This window comes from Natator depressus, chromosome 4 (genome assembly GCF_965152275.1).
Source record: "Natator depressus isolate rNatDep1 chromosome 4, rNatDep2.hap1, whole genome shotgun sequence".
Lineage (NCBI taxonomy): Eukaryota > Metazoa > Chordata > Testudines > Cheloniidae > Natator > Natator depressus.
The window spans coordinates 102,974,899-102,991,826 of record NC_134237.1 but is presented as its reverse complement, the minus strand read 5'-3'; the positions used below and the strand labels follow the sequence as shown (position 1 = coordinate 102,991,826).

General features: G+C 39.0%; 1 long non-coding RNA gene across 1 annotated transcript in view; it reads left to right on the top strand.

The window, feature by feature from the left end:
• Positions 1-16,928, top strand: part of LOC141985949 (uncharacterized) — a 110,772-nt gene that overhangs the window by 81,974 nt on the left and 11,870 nt on the right. The window contains exon 2 of the long non-coding RNA XR_012639073.1: positions 14,791-14,881. This is a non-coding gene — a long non-coding RNA (uncharacterized LOC141985949). The remainder of the gene's footprint in view (positions 1-14,790; positions 14,882-16,928) is intronic.

Below are 16,928 nucleotides of genomic sequence, written 5' to 3'. Positions count from 1 at the left end.
AATTAATCATCATATGACAGCTGACAATTAAACAAACCAAAAGTTTTTATAAGGTTAGAAATACAGTAAGTATGGATGGGTTATAGCGCAAACCTTATAAGCATAATCTAAAAGACATTGGATCAAACAGCAGAGGAAAATATTTGAGAATAAATAGTAAATGTGACCAATAATTCACAGATTCTGAGGTTTTTCTTTTCATAGTTAAGTTTTATTTACCAGCTACCATCTTATCACTCTCTATCCACAGGATTATCTTTTTTTGCCTGACTGAGTAATAATTATTTGCAGTTTTGTTGTAGCTGTGTTGGTCCAAGGATATGAGACACAAGATCGGTGAGGTAATATCTTCTATTGAACCAACTTCTTTTGGTGATATACACAAGCTTTTGAGCTCCACAGAGCTCTTCTTCAGGTCTGTGGAACTCTGAAGTGTGTCTCTTTCACCAGCAGAAGTTGGTTCAATTAAAGATATTACCTCACCCACCTTGTCTCTGAATAATAATAATTTCCAGACTCTCTCAGACCAGTTATCTATGCTTGGAGCTTCCTTCTATTTCCAAGCTACTAATTCACAATGACTTGCAGTCAGTATGGGTAGGTATTTATCCACTTGTACTTGCCCTTGACCCAGCGAAGAAACTACTGGTTCATATAGAAGTTCAATGCCAGTTACTGTATATCTTCTATTCTTTGAAGAGTAGCCACACACAATAAGTAATTTTTGGTTACCTTCTCCAAATAGAAAGGTAAGCGTTTCTGCCATATCTCCAGATTTCCACATTTTACTTCATTACAGGCAGATATATATGTAACCATTTGCTATAAGAGAGACTGGTGTAGAAATCATTTTACCTTTGGAGGTCTGGATGTGGGCTTCCACAGTGTGTTATGAAGGATTTGTTTCTTCTCCTCCTCCTCAAACACATGTTGAAACTCAGGCTTTCCAGCATTAGCAGAATAAGCATTTACTGTCGGTGGGGCTAGCCACACAACTCCCCAGTAAACCTCCTTTGGCCATAGTGTACACCACCTTAAACAGTAATAGATGGCAGTTCACTCGAGTGCTTCAGGATACCAGCTGCACACCTATATGAAGTGCAGCAGTGCCTGCACATAGGACCTGGGCTTTTTGCTTTTATTTTATGCCTTCAGTACATGCAATGTCAGCCATAAGTATTCAAGGAATTTTAAAACCTGCTTGCTGTGGTGCTGGGAAACCAAGTTCCCGCTCTGGCCAAGGCCATAGGTGTTACCAAATTTCTGACAAACTCATACCTGGAAACCAAACCTGCAGACCTGTATGTTAGTTTTCTTCAAAATTACTGTTAATTTTATAAGAATGTATTTAGTGTTTAGACTCTATGAAATGCTTGAAAGTGGCGGATGCACTAATCTCACTTGCAATGTCTGTATTCCATCCTATAAGGAAATATGTAAGCTTTGCTTTATAACTTTGAAAATGTTTGCTCTGAATTTGTGAACCCAGGCAAGAGATTCATTTGCCCCCACCCACCCAGTCAGGAGGCCTATCAAGATTAAATGTTCCATTAAGGAACATCACAATACAAAGGACTGGTGATTTCACATAGCATATCCAAGGTGTGACAGAGCGAAAGGAGCTCCTATCATGGGCAGGAAGGCCAAATGTAAAAGATAAAATAGGGTCTCAAGAAAATTTTTCATCTCTCTGCTGTTTGGACTCACTGGGCCAGAGATACTAAACTAAGGTAGAGTTCCCTAGCAGTTACCCCTAGGTATAACCTCTAGTCTGCCCTGAAAGACATTTTGAATTGACAGATTATTATATCTCTGCTATCTTTGGACAGTAACTAAGGGCAGGTCTACACTTAAAACGCTGCAGCGGCGCAGGTGCACCTCTGTAGTGCTTCAGTGAAGATGCTACTATGCCAATGGACAAGCTTTTCTCATTGGCGTAGTTAATCCACATCTGCAAGAGGCAATAACTATGCCGACTGGAGAAGCCCTCCCGTCAATATACCACTATCTACACCAGGGGTTAGTTTGGTATAACTGTGTCGCTCAGAGGTGTGGATTTTTCACACACCTGAGTGATGTAGTTATACTAATGTAACTTTATAATGCAGACCTGTCCTTATTTGTGTGTATATGCTTGCTTGCTGTAACCCGTAAATAACTCCCTTATTTCTTTCTTCTTGTTAATAAACCTTTTGATAGTTTATTACTGGCTTGGCTACAGGCATTGTCTTTGGTGTCTAAGATCTAGGGTACAAATTAATCTGGGGTAAGTGACTGGTCTCTTGGGACTGGAAGCATCCTGAATATTTTGTGATTTTTGGTGTAAGAGACCATTTATTATTAAGTCCAGTGTGCCTGGGTGACTCCATTGTAAGACTACTATAGTGATCCAGGAGTTCATATTTGTTACTAGGTTGGTAAAGTCTAATTATATAACATACCACCAGCTTGTTTCTGCCCTGTTTTTGACAGTCTGCTCTGAGGTAGGCACTCATGGTCATAAGCCATTCCAGATACATGATACTTGCCTTTTTTACTTTGTTTGAATTCTGGTGACCTGCTTTTTCATCATACATAAGAACGGCCATACTGGGTCAGACCAAAGGTCCATCTAGCCCAGTATCCTGTCTTCTGACAGTGCAACACCAGGTGCTTCAGAGGGAATGAACAGAACAGGTAATCATCAAGTGATCCATCCCCTGTTGCCCATTCCCAGTTTCTGGCAAACAGAGACTGGGGACAACAACCCTGCCAATCCTGGCTAATAGCCATTGATGTACCTATCCTCCATGAATTTATCTAGTTTTTTTGAACCCTGTTATAGTCTTAGCATTCACAACATACAATTTCATCTCCTCCTTTTCCGTGTACAAAATCTAGGACTAAGTAGAGTCTATCTACATTTGGCTTACCTCATCTCCTCAGTAACTTATTTGCTTTCTGTGCTACAGTTTGGAGAATAGTGGCATCACATAGGTACTCTATTAGCAAATACATGATTTCAGGTCCATTAGATTCCGTGGAGTTTCAGCAATATAAAGTTGGTGTAATTAAAGAGACTATCAGGCCCTAGACTTTATGTAGAATTTTCTTGAACAAAACGTTTTCCAGAATAGCTTTCCTCCCCCCCCAAAGTTGTCAGTATACGTATAAATACAGCATACATCCCCACCACTTTCTATCACTTAAATAATCCTATGCACAGCAAGTAGAATCATTTTTCCTACATCAATAAAACAAACATACAATTTTCTAACAAAGTTTTCAAAAGTGAAATCATCTTAATGTTTGATATAGTTATGAACTTTCAGCTTACAAATTCCATCTTCAGTGGTTTCCTAGGTTACCAACACATCCACCAACAGAATCTGCACAATGAAACACAATAGCCTGCAGCATTTCCACTTTTTGGAATCCTTATGAATTATTTACATTCTCACAAATATATCAGTCTCAAAAATATGATAAACATTACAAAAAACAGGTGGTGGTAGTCGGCTACAATTTGAATCTACACCAGAGTCCTTTATGAAAGAAGAGACTACATAATTCTCTTGAGAAGGCAGAATGCAAAAGAGATGGACAGTGTCATTGCATTACCCTGGAAAGAACTTCTTCATGCTCCTGATTAGGACTTTGAAACACTGAATTAGTGATAGTCTATAAAAATTTAGAGATCTGGTTTAATGTCCATTGAAATAAATGAGGAGACTCCAACAGATATAAATGAGATTTGGATCAGGCTCTTGGTGTATTTGGATTATAATCATTTTCTGATAACAATCTTCAAATATGTTAAGGGCTGTTATAAAAAGGATGGTGATTTATTTTTCTCCATGTCCACGGAAGGTAAGACAAAAAAGTAAATCAGCTTAATCTTCAACAAAGGAGATTTAGGTTAGATATTAGAAAACCTTTCTAACTACTGTATAAGGAGAGTTAAGCACTGGTATAGGCTTCCAGGGGAGGATGTGCAATCCCCACAATTGAAAATTTTTAAGAATAAGTTAGACAAACAGCTGTAGGGGATGGAATAGGTTTACTTGGTCCTGTCTCAGTGCTGTGGACTGGGCTTGATGACCGCTCAAGATCCCTTCTAGCACTATATTTCTATGATTTCGAGTCATATGTTTTCCATGCAGTGCTGTTAGGCACATTTCTTGAAAGATTCCCATATTGTATTTTTCCCTTTACATTATGTAGATTGAAGGTGCCCCATTTAAAAAAATTGGGTGAAAATGTACTTTTCTCACAAAGACAATCTGAACATTAAAGTTTGAACTGTGTTTTACATCTTCAAAGTACTGTAAGCTCTTATTCAAAATGACTAGTACCTTATTCCACAAGTGATGCTCACCAAGACTACTCATGGTGTAAAATACTATTCAATGTGAGCAGAAGTATTATAATCTGCCCCTCAGCAAGTGCTCACTGTAATAACTCACTGCCTACATCTTCGGAGGGAAAACTTCCACAGAAGAGCCAGATTTTACAAGGGGGGCCAGATTTTACAACCAGCTCAGTTCCATTTCAACACTTTAATAAGGGCCACATTTTCAAAACTGCTCAGCACACTGCCCTTGCAACACCAGTGATGAATACTCAGAAGAGGTCTGTATCCAGTGTGCTCAGCTCTTCTCAAAAACAGCCCATTTATTTTGCTGTCTAAATGGGAGCTGAGCAATTTTGAAAATCTGGCATGAGGTGTGTAGTCTGAGCCCTTCTGAAAAGTCTGGCCTTCGTGTATTCTTTTTAGCTAATATTGGAAATGGAGAGGATGCCAGATTTTTGCAATATGGGATAATTAGAAAAGAAAATACTGAGTACTCTTCAGCATTACAAAAAGATTTGGCAATGTTTGGGGGCAAAATAACTTATCTTTCCCAGGTCTTATCAACCAATCAGCTAGCAGCTACAACTCCTTGTAAACAAAAGAAAAGATTGCACAGCTTTCTTCAAGGTGACTTACATTGTAAGCTCTTTGGGGCAGGGATTGTCTTTTTGTTCTGTATTTGTACATCACCAAGCAAAATGAGATCCTGGTCCTTGATTGGGTGCTATAACAATACAAATAACAAATATTAATATTACCCAGTGCCACTCAAATGCAGAGTTGCTTCTACCACCTTCAGCCATTTCTGAGGGACAAAAATGTCTCACTGAAATGATAACAACATGAAAGTTCATCATATATGTCAACCGCACAGGTCATTTAACTTCATTTTCATCTAACTGGGTCCACTCTCCTGTTATTTTCCAAATTAAGCTCCAACTCCTACCATAACTGATTAAATGCATTGCATCATCAAAGAGTACTTGAAATGAAAATACAAGAGCAGGTTGCTAGAACAATAGCACCATAGGTAAACATAAGAGGTGGATTCACATCTCAATCACCTCCAGTGCTAAGATAATATGGTAGAATGATGATGATTTAAATGACTTGAGTACAAATTAGCCTCCCCTCTGTCTGCCCGTTGTCTAGGGCTCCGTGTAAGGTGACCACTGAGGAGATCCCTAAAGTAATGTAAAAAAGAAATTACATTTACACAAGTTATATTAAAATACCTTAAGCAGTTTGAATCTTTAATGTATATTATTTCATTATACATGTGAATATAGAGAATCAGGTATTTTCCCAAGCAACTGTATTTGACCACCTCTCATAAGCAACTGTAATTCAGAATGCACTCAGAGTAGATTCGTTGAGTAAGAAAGTGCTAATTTTATAGTCATTTTTATGACTATAGTGACACTTATCATTATGGTTTAAGTCTAGGTAGTGGCTAATACAAAAAAAGTGAACATTTCATCATGCCAACTGCATTGATATTCTTTTCTTCAACTGCTAGATTTCAGACACCATGAACTGCCCTGCCTATCTGTGACATAATGAAGCTGACATTCACTCACTTGCCCAAAATAATAACTTTACATCAATAAAAATACTTTTCATATTTTAGATAATTTTGAATATACCAGTCCCACTTCCGTTTGACATACTACTATAGCACACTCAGTTGATAGGAATTAGGAAATAAACTAAGCTTTAAATGTGATTTTGACTTTAAATTACCACAGTTTTTATATGAAACTGTGTGTTGCCAGTGCTCATAGAATATTTTAAATTCTATCAGCACTCAAAAGGGGAAATTGGCAACTTTTGACTATTATTTGTGAGTTGACTGAAAATCTATGTCTCACATGGTGTTTGAAATGTAACAGGTCCACAAATTTTAATTTAAAAAGTTATTTTAAATTGTTCCATCTCACCTTTACAGAAATCTATAGACAGTAGTAAAAGAGACTGTTGTCTGTGGGATCCTTGCCTTATTTGCTGCAGAAATTGGAAGGTCGGTAGTAAATGAGGCAGGGGACTAGAGGAAAAGGAAGGAAGATCTCATGATGAAAAATTAGATTCTATCCCTGTGTCTGCCACTTGTGATGCTAGTCAAGCCACTTATACATTTCACGGGTGGACACTAATTGGGTGTTCTTCATTTTCTGGGTCCCCTACTCTGGAATCTGATCTCCAGAAGTGCTGAGCACACACAGCTGCAACTGAACTTAATGAAAGTTGTGCTTTGAACACAGAAGTTGATATACAGTGCTAAGTACTCTGACTAATATCAGGTCCTACTCATCTCAACACCCAAAATTAAGAGAAACGTTTTTCCTTAATCTCTCTGTGCCTCAGCTCCCCATCTGTAAAATAGGGATAAAACCACCACCTCGCTTCACAGGGTGTTCTGAAAGTAAATTAATATTTGATGCTCTAATGATGCGGGATATAGAAAAGCCTTTGAGGAAATTAATAATTCTGTGTTCAGAGCAGGATTTGAGTAGTGTGCAGTAAATAAGGCCTGAGACCACATATTGAACAATGAGGAGAAAACAAAACATTGAATTGCTGATTGTTTAGTGAGCACTGAATGAGGCTGGAGTCCTGTGGAAAAATCTGTACATGATAACATATTTAAAGTCTGCATCATAATGCATATGCAGGAATGGGCTGAATTAAGGTTGCACAGTCAACCTTAATTTTGTCATTTCTTAACTTTTGAGTGCTTGACTTTACAACCTTGACAATGTCCTTTTAGCACAGATTTATTTTTTCTTCCATGTAATATGTGTAAATCAAACATTTAGATTATACCTAGTCTCCATGTCACTAATCTATTCTGCAGTGGGAGGCTGACCTGCAAGGATTTGGTTCACTACCATACAATTAGTGAGTAAGGTTCAGCTAAGGTGACCCATAAATTAGGGCCTATTAAGTACAGTTCTGCTAGTCTTTATTCTTACAGAAAGGATAAGAAAATTTCATTATTCCGGTATCCCAGACTTAAGTGAATTTTAAACCAATACAGTCAAAACCGATCACTGTGGCAAAGTAGGTGTGTCTATGGAAATAAAGCCTGTTCATGAGGTCTTTTACTCCAGTTTATCAACGGATGGCAGGAGAGACCTCTTTCTGAGTGCTGGCTTACCTCCTGAAGGGCACCAAGTGAGTCGGGTAGTAAAGAGAAATTCAGCTTTTGCAGATTATATCTTTCTGTACATGATTTATTCATTTGCTCTAGAGAATAGTGGGCTCTCAGATCATTCATTGTTTCAAACTCTTGCAATTTTATCATGAGTGTCATAATATTTGTCCTTTTTATTAAAGTTCCAGCTTCTGAGGTCATGTTAAATATGAGACTCTCAGCTTTCATTCTTTTGTGTGCGTTTCTAGCCCTCATGGTGGAGGATAAAATCTTGGAAACTTAAATGCTAAAAACTCACAAACAAGAAGGCAAATAAAAAGAACCTGATATATATCATTGTTAAAAAATCTCATCTTTTTTGGGGAGTGGGGGGGTGGGGATTTAATTCATGATTTGTGAATGTTTGGGGTTGGCAATACTAGTAATTCTGCTTCTGATCCCAGCTGAAACTTGTAAATGAAAAACAATGCAAAAATGGAATGAAATGAGGGAGTTAATCATACTATTGCAAACTTCCTCCCTCAGAGGAGAGGTGAGCTGAAATAACTAACAAATATTCAACTGGGTTACTGAATGTAACTGTACTAGAGCTGTGTGAAACCTGATGCCTTTTATTTACAGGAAATGTTTCAGTTCCTGTGTTTTTCTTCAGTTGTTGGATTTAAATGAGCCTAAAGTCAGAATCTGCATATTTTTCCTGCTTTGGGATTTGATCTGGTTTGAAACCATGTCAAATAACCAAATTTATTGTGATTTTAGACAAAAACTATAATTCAACCCAGGTCCATGGGAAACTCCCTCAATGTCATTCAATTTGTAACAGCACCCGCTGAGTTTTGCTGGAATTTGAATTTTGCTATACAAATCTTTCCTAATCATGGTCTGAAGAAATCTCCTATTAAGTTTTTAAAAATAGGAGAAAATATGGTAGGCAACAAGGGAAAAAATTAAGGGGAATTTATGTCAGGCGATGATAAGTCTACAAGAAGCCAAAGAACAAGGTAGTATTCACTCCATTCCATGATACCCTCTCTAAACATACTTTCTTTCAAAGAGTCATTTTTATTACTAGTTGTTGCCCTACTCCCCCCTCACCCTTATTTTAAAATGATCCTTTGACTGAAAAAGGCCTATGATGAAAGGACAAATTGAGGCTCCCTTTAGGAAAAATGGATGACTGTGGTACATATAACTTGCTTACCATCATGCATAATTTGATGTATCAGATCAGGGCTTAAGCGTGAAATAATCGTCTACTGGAATCCGTACTCTCCATGGAATGGAGCAATGAGTCGAAGGAATGACCTTCTGGCTATCACTTTGTGATTTGGATGCTTGTTCACAACTACAGTAACAATGTCTTTTCTCATCAATCCTCAAGGGCAGTCTATATCCATTACATTCTAATATCTCAAGAGGTCTGTCATGTACTTTTAAAGATACTGTAATTTCTGCATAGCATTTGTTTTATTGTTAGCAATACCCTCCTAGACTCTAGAAAATAAAACTCCCTTTCTACCAATTTTGTTCTGTTCCATTTGACAAATAATGAATATCCACCCTATCATATATATATATATATATATATTGTGACGGTGCAAGGCCATATGGCTATAGAAAAGTAGTGGGAGATAGATATATTAGCTCCAGGCTAAACAAATCCCTGGTACCAGGATAAGTGAAATGGCAGCTGCTCCAGGTCAATTAAGACACCTGGGGCCAATTAAGAACTTTCCAGAAGGCAGGGAGAAGGCTACGTTGATTGGGACACCTGAAGCCAATCAGGGGCTGGCTGAAACTAGTTAAAAGCCTCCCAGTTAGTCAGGTGGGGGTGCATATCAGGAGCTGTGGGAGGAAGTTGCACTGTTGGTGAGGCTGAGTGGTATACACCATATCAGGCACAAGGAAGGAGGCCCTGAGGTAAGGGTGAAGTGGAGCTTGAGGAAGTGAGGGCTGCTGTGGGGGAAGTAGCCCAGGGAATTGTACATGTCATGTTTCTAAAAGGTCAGCTACCATCGCTGATATTATTAGGGTCCCTGGGCTGGAGCCCAGAGTAGAGGGTGGGCCCGGGCTCCCCCCCCACCTTTGCCCCCTGATTAATCACTGAGACTGGGAGAAAACAGACTGTGCAAGGAAGGATAACTTCTCCTCACCTCCCTCGCTGGCTTATGATGAAAATGGCTCACTACACTGTGACCCTTGTCTCTAGAGAGAGATGGGTTACGTGCAGGGTCACAGTGAGCCTTTGAGGCTAGCGAAATCCTCCAGGAAACGTGGGACCCACGGAGCCAAGGACAGAGCTTTGTCACAATATATATAAACTAGCACAAACTAACATAAGCATATTTCATTTGTTTCCCTATTTATGTCCATTAATGATGTCAGAAGAGCTCCAGAAACAGTATTTATAAACCCTTTGCTGGCTCTCCACTTCATTATCCACAATAAGTACTTTACAAACACTATTTTTTGTGGATTATTTTCTGACTTCTTGGCAACAAAGTGGTAGACTTAAAAATATTTAGAATCAAAAGGATATTCCCCACCATATTACAAAAATGCTAGAATGTTTTAGGCCTAAATTCCTTTTTAATATTCACCTTTTCAGCAAACCAAAATACTTTTTTGTTGCTGTTTAATATAAATTGAAGGACATGAGTAAGTGATTTAAATATTTGGCTCATTTTTAAAAGTGCACTGTCAGCAGTGTCATATGCAAAATCGCTGATGTTTTCGCAAGACAGAAAATTAGTAGCTACATTAGTAGCTGGATAAAGCCTGGATCCTCCATCATTGAATTCAATGGGAGTTTTGTCATTGACATCAATGGGAACAGGATTATTCCCTAAATTATTTGCTTTGTAAACATGTTGCATTCACATTTATATGCACCCAAATATATTTTCTTCTTTATTAGCTAAGTGTTTGATCCAGAACCCAGTGAATTAAATGGGCTTTGGAACAAGCCCTAAATACTCAGTTCTTCCTAAATTCTTATTTAATCCATAGACAAATCCTTAGATCCTCAGTCAAACACATATTAGCTTCAATGGGAGTAAAGACTGAATAAACTCTAGGGTCTAGATTCCCAGCTGGTGTAAATCAGTCAAGTCAATGGAGCTATTCTGACTTACATTCATTTTTGATTTGGCCCTGAAAGAGGATCTCAATGTTTAGTCCTATTTGCTTTTTGTCAGATTAAGTGCTTGTCTTCACTACCAGGAGACGGACACTGCTGCAATTGATGCAGGGGTTTCGATCTAGCGGGTGTAGTAAATACCTTTTAAATCGATGGAAGAATGCTCTCTCGTCAACTACGGTAGTCCACTTCTCTGAGAAGAGTAAAGTAGGTCGATCGGAGAGCATCTCCCATTGACGCAGTGCAGTGAAGACACTGGGGAAAGTTGACCTAAGTTATTCACTTAGCTGGAGTATCATAACTTAGGTCGGCTTACCCTGGTAGTAAAGACAAGCCCTAATTCTACATCTTTCCACCATTTTTTGTTGCATAAGAAACAAGATGAATCACTCAGCTTTGAGATACTTGATGGTATACTGTGGTGAAGTCAAATGATATTTAGCAGATGACTACTTCGTCTTGGTTCATGCTGTGGTAACATTCTAATAACTATACAAAAATCTGGAGTCACTAAATCTATGAAATCTTATTGCTTAAGATTTAGTTAATAAAGCAAAACACATCTATTTCCTAATAATTATTTTAGATAGTGCGTGGCCAACATTTTCAAATGTTGGTATGTATTGTGGCAGAGCTCTGACCTTGTCCCCATGGGTCCCGCACTTCCAGGCAGTTTATGCTAGCTTCAGAGGCTCACTGTGACCCTCCACATAGTCCTTCTGTCATAAATATAAAGGAAAGGGTAAACCCCTTTGAAATCCCTCCTGGCCAGGGGAAAGCTCCTCTCACCTGTAAAGGGTTAAGAAGCTAAAGGTAACCTCGCTGGCACCTGACCAAAATGACCAATGAGGAGACAAGATACTTTCAAAAGCTGGGAGGAGGGAGAGAAACAAAGGGTCTGTGTGTCTGTCTATATTCTGTCTTTGCCGGGGATAGACCAGGAATGGAGTCTTAGAACTTTTAGTAAGTAATCTAGCTAGGTACGTGTTAGATTATGATTTCTTTAAATGGCTGAGAAAAGAATTGTGCTGAAGAGAATAACTATTTCTGTCTGTGTATCTTTTTTGTAACTTAAGGTTTTGCCTAGAGAGGTTCTCTATGTTTTGAATCTAATTACCCTGTAAGGTATCTACCATCCTGATTTTACAGGGGGGATTTCTTTATTTCTATTTACTTCTATTTCTATTAAAAGTCTTCTTGTAAGAAAACTGAATGCTTTTTTTCATTGTTCTCAGATCCAAGGGTTTGGGTCTGTGGTCACCTATGCAAATTGGTGAGGCTTTTTATCCAACATTTCCCTGGAAAAGGGGGGTGCAAGTGTTGGGAGGATTGTTCATTGTTAAGATCCAAGGGTCTGGATCTGTAGTCACCTAGGCAAATTAGTGAGGCTTTTTACCAAACCTTGTCCAGGAAGTGGGGTGCACTTCTCTCTCTAGGGTCAGGGTACAGTTTACTGAGCCCTGTTCAGCATAAGCCAGCAAGGAGGTTGATGAGAGAACTCCCACAGTCTCTGTTGTTCCTATGGGCTTATTCCAGAGCAGTTTAGCCTCCTGTCCTGACAGGGGCCTGTGTTCCGCTCCCAGGAGGTGTTTCTGTAGTGACGGGTTGGGGGAACCCGAGCCCGCCCTCTACTGTGGGTTCTGGCCCAGGGACCCTAATGGCAGCAGCTGTTGGCAGCCGACCTTTCACTGCCAGAGTTGCTACATTTCCCTGGGCCAGTTCCCCACAGCTCCCCCACTTCTCTCTCTTAACACCTTCTTCACCCTTACCTTAGGGCTCCCTTTCCAGTGGCTTGAGGGTGTCTTCATTACGCAGCCCTTCAGCCACACTTCCTCTCCTCTGGCTCTCTTTGGCCTGACTGGAGTGAGCCCTTTTATAGTATCAGAGGGGGCTTAATTAGAGCCAGGTGTTCTCATTAGCCTAATGGCTTCAACTGACTCTTTGCAGGCTAATTGGAGTCATGTATCCACCCTAGCCTAGAGCAGCCCCTGCTCTGGTCAGTCGGGGAACAGAAAACTGCTTATCCCGTGGCCAGTATATCTGCCTTCGATTACTCTGCTGTACCCAGCTGACCTGGGTCTATCACAGTATATACTATCTGAAGAATCTGTAGTGCATATAGTCCTCTCTACCAGGCAGTGTGCAAGAAACTCAGGAAGCAGAAGCACAGGGCTGGGTGGAAGGAAAATGCAGGTATGCAGAGGCTTCACCCCTAGGCATAGCCTCTGTCAGCTTCTCCGCAGGCATTACTTGGAAGCTCAACATCGCCAGAGGAAAACGGGAGGAGTCAGGGGACATTCTCATAATGTGGCATAGTCCTTCCTGAAAGCAGCATTAATAATAGCAAGTAAATAGGGTCTTTCATTTTCTATCCAATAGAAGAATCTAAGCTAGTGGCCACCCATCACTATCATGACCACAGAGACATGAAACTTATGCAAATACATCAATTTTTATCCTTTGTCCTCCACTCTGCCCCAGTTTGTCTATTTATCCACTGCCTCTTGCATGTGGCCATGATCCTAGATTCTTACTTTCGGGGCAGTGTCTGTTGTTCATTTCTACAGCAGCTATCACAATGGAGCCTCAATCTCTGACTGGAACTGCGAGGCACAACCACAATCTAAATGAATAATAGATATAATGCATCCGATGAAGTGAGCTGTAGCTCACGAAAGCTTATGCTCAAATAAATTGGTTAGTCTAAGGTGCCACAAGGACTCCTTTTCTTTTTGCGAATACAGACTAACACGGCTGTTACTCTGACACCAGATATAATGGAGCTATACCATATTACTTTAAAAGAAGCACAAAACCCGTTTATTGTCTCTTTCCTATAAAGTATAAATACTGGATTAACATCAGCCACTGCCTGAAGTTATGGTCAGTGACCTGACACTGAAATCAAGTGACAACATTTTATAGTGATGAAAACTTGTTTAAAACATAAACAAAACATAATTATTTCACCTTGGTATTTTTCTTTATGTACATCATTATACTTATCAATACACTGCGTGAGAATACATGTATTTTCACGACTGCTGTTCCCGTTGTGCTTTATTAACAGGCCTGCAGTTACATGTGTTTTTCTTTCAATTTAGGTTTAGAGATTTTGTTTTGATGAAAGATGAAATATTTGTCACATGATCAAAATATTGTTCTTGGCAGTATTCCCTCATAGTTACTCTGTACGGGGGTCAAATTCTGCTCTGTTACTCTTGTGCTGCTCCAGTGAAATAAGTGGAACTGCCTCAGTGTCATGCACTGCAGAATTTGTCTCTCTGTATGGGTTGGCTATGGAGTATAGTGGATGATTATCCAATAGTTTGGAAGCACCATTATTATTCTTACTATGCCTTATTATTTGTATGCCAATAGCACCCAAAGACCCAAAAAGGATCAGTGTCCCACTGTATTACATACTGTATCCTATCCGTGTCCTGAGAGATGTACAGTGTAGTTTGAAACAAGGCATAAATGGGTGTAAGAAAAATTGGAAGGCAAGGTGTGTGGGAAGGAGGAGAAGAGTAATAACAGTAAGATCACATAGTAGAGGCAAGTTATTGCACAATTAGATTTTCCTTACCCTGGCTGCTGCTCAACTGACCCACATCAGTTAACTGATTTCATTTAGGCATAACAGCAGATGTGACTATTCAGAAGCACCACTTCTGTGAAGGGGAAAGATGCGGGGAGGGGATTCATTTTGCGTTATATGTGGCTGTAGTTGCAGCATGCAGTGGTAGTACTTTCTTTGCTATGCACCTGAACAGCAGATCAGTTTAAAGGGCCTATTGTTTGCTCACATCAAATAACAACTACTCAGTAGTTATAAGAAAAGGAGTCCTTGTGGCACCTTAGAGACTAACAAATTTATTTGAGCATAAGCTTTCATGAGCTACAGCTCACTTCATCGGATGCAAGTAGTTATAGGGTTACATGGTTATAGGGTTACATGGTTCATGCCAGGCAATGACACAAATTACATATGGCACAAATGTTTCTTTTGTAGTCATTAAATAACACTCAGAAATTTCCTTGTAACTTACAGGTCTTTAGTTGTAATGATATCACAGTCATTTACAAGACAGAAAACTAGTATGTAATTACCCTGTCATTGAATAATATTTACCATTCAACATGATCCTTATGTCATTGCAGAGTTCTCCATTGGGATTCAGGGTTATGAAGTATCAACAGCTCCTTGTCTTGTCAGCACTGAGGCTGTCTGCTATTACCTTTTATCCACAAGGTAATCTATCCTCATTGTTAATGGAATTGCAGCAATTAGCAGAGTTGTTTCAGTCAGCATTGGTTGTTTCAGGTTGTTTCAGTCAGCACTGATCTTTTGTGGGTCATATTTGGCAGAATTGCAGTCCTCAGACTTCTGGTGAAAAGGATCTGGTCTCCAGAGTTTTCTTTCCTCTTGTAGTGATGAACCATCTTCCACCATACCCCACAGCAGTACTGCTGCACACGGAAGTTTAGTATGGTGCTTAATTACAAAGTGTTTCATAAATTCATATGCCATTTGTAACTTTAACAGTAAGACATCAGTGAGATTTGTTCTGCCAGCACTAGAGCTGTAGAACACTGAAAGCAGAATTTCACAAGTTAATGGCCTGCCCTTTTCTGACAGCACACCAGGCTTTCACACTATTAACTAGCACTCTGCTTCACTCAACCACTGAACTGTTGACAAGAGCACTTTAGCAAGTCTGAACAGCAGAAAACATCAAGTAAATCAAAAGCCTGTTTGGAATGAGACAGAAAAATAGGGAGGGAAATATGAATAAAAGAAAAAGTAATTAAGTAAACAAAAGCAGGGAATTTTAGATGATTTGGTTCGATAATTTTATCAGTCTTATTTTTAACAACACGTTGATATGGCCTGGTATAACAAAGTATGCAATATTTAAATATTGCATTCACATTTTGTAAAACAATTCAAAAGCTAAATTGTTTTTTTCCCTAAATACATATAAGCAGAAAAATATATTAGTCTGATAGTCCTGGATTGCTTTTCACTTGTTTCAGAAGTAGTATTCTAAGTGGACAAGACAGTACTTATTTCCATGTGATACATTAGTAAAAAATAAAAAAACTCAGAAAATTCCCCCATTTTTACAAAAATGTCTGCCATGGAAATAGTGATCCCTATGGGATTTCAGGGAAGATATTGAACATTTTAATATTTCTCAGAGCTCTTCACTAAAATAAGATAACCTAGTAAATATACTTGCACACGTTAATGAAAATGGTTCTAGTTAAAAACACAACAGCCAACTAACACACTTTCTTGCAGATCCTCTGTTTAGTTATTTTTTGCTGATAACAATTTGCTCCTCTATGGTATGGAGCGTCAGTGAGCAATCTTGTGGCCAAATATTTTCCTAGGAAAATCCCTGGAAGTAAATGAATGCTGGTACCTGAACTCCAGTACACTCAGCAGTCTCTGAAGATGTTGCCAAATAGAGGATCAAACACATATGGGATTTTGACAGGCCCAACTAAAGATCAGAAGTAGCATCAAGGAATAGGTCTGTAAAACAAATCAATGTATCTAACCCAGTGGAGAGTAGCCTATGAATATGTACCAACAATTAACTCACATATATTGCAGCTGTTGATTATTCAGCCACAATATTATCAGAGTAAAAATTATAATGCCTCCCATTTAGAATCCGAGTGTGTCATAGTTTCTCTGCCATCTTATTAATCAGAATTTCATGTTGTCTGGAACTTGATGTTGGAGAGATTGCATGTGACTTCAATTAGAGTCCCATGTTTACATCGGAGAGAACTTGGCCCGATAATAAGTAAGTTTGAGATCCTGACATTCTGTGTCTGGACTCACTTTATATAACTGTGTTGTGTTCTTCACTGCAGCAAGGCAACGAATGCTGTGCTAAGCATTACTCTGCTAAAAGGTGCTACCGGTATAGTTCCTATCTCTAGTTATTACAAAGCACTTGGTGGATTGAAGGAGAGAAGCTGTTTTCACATTTATATTCACAGGAAATCTCAATGCTGCCACATTTTGCCATCAACAAAGAATGCTTGAGAAACCTTCAAAATTACAAAGGGAAAGAAAACCATTTTAAAAAATTAAAAATACAAAAAGGCAATACGATAAATATTAAAGTGAGTTGTTATGTAGCTGGCAATAGAAGCCGAGGGGTCACAGGAACAATCACAAAACCAAACTAGCTCTATGACTAAAGATTCAACGATGGCTAATGATACAGACCTCATGTGTGATTTAAATACTTCATGCACATTTTTAGAGTCAAGTCACA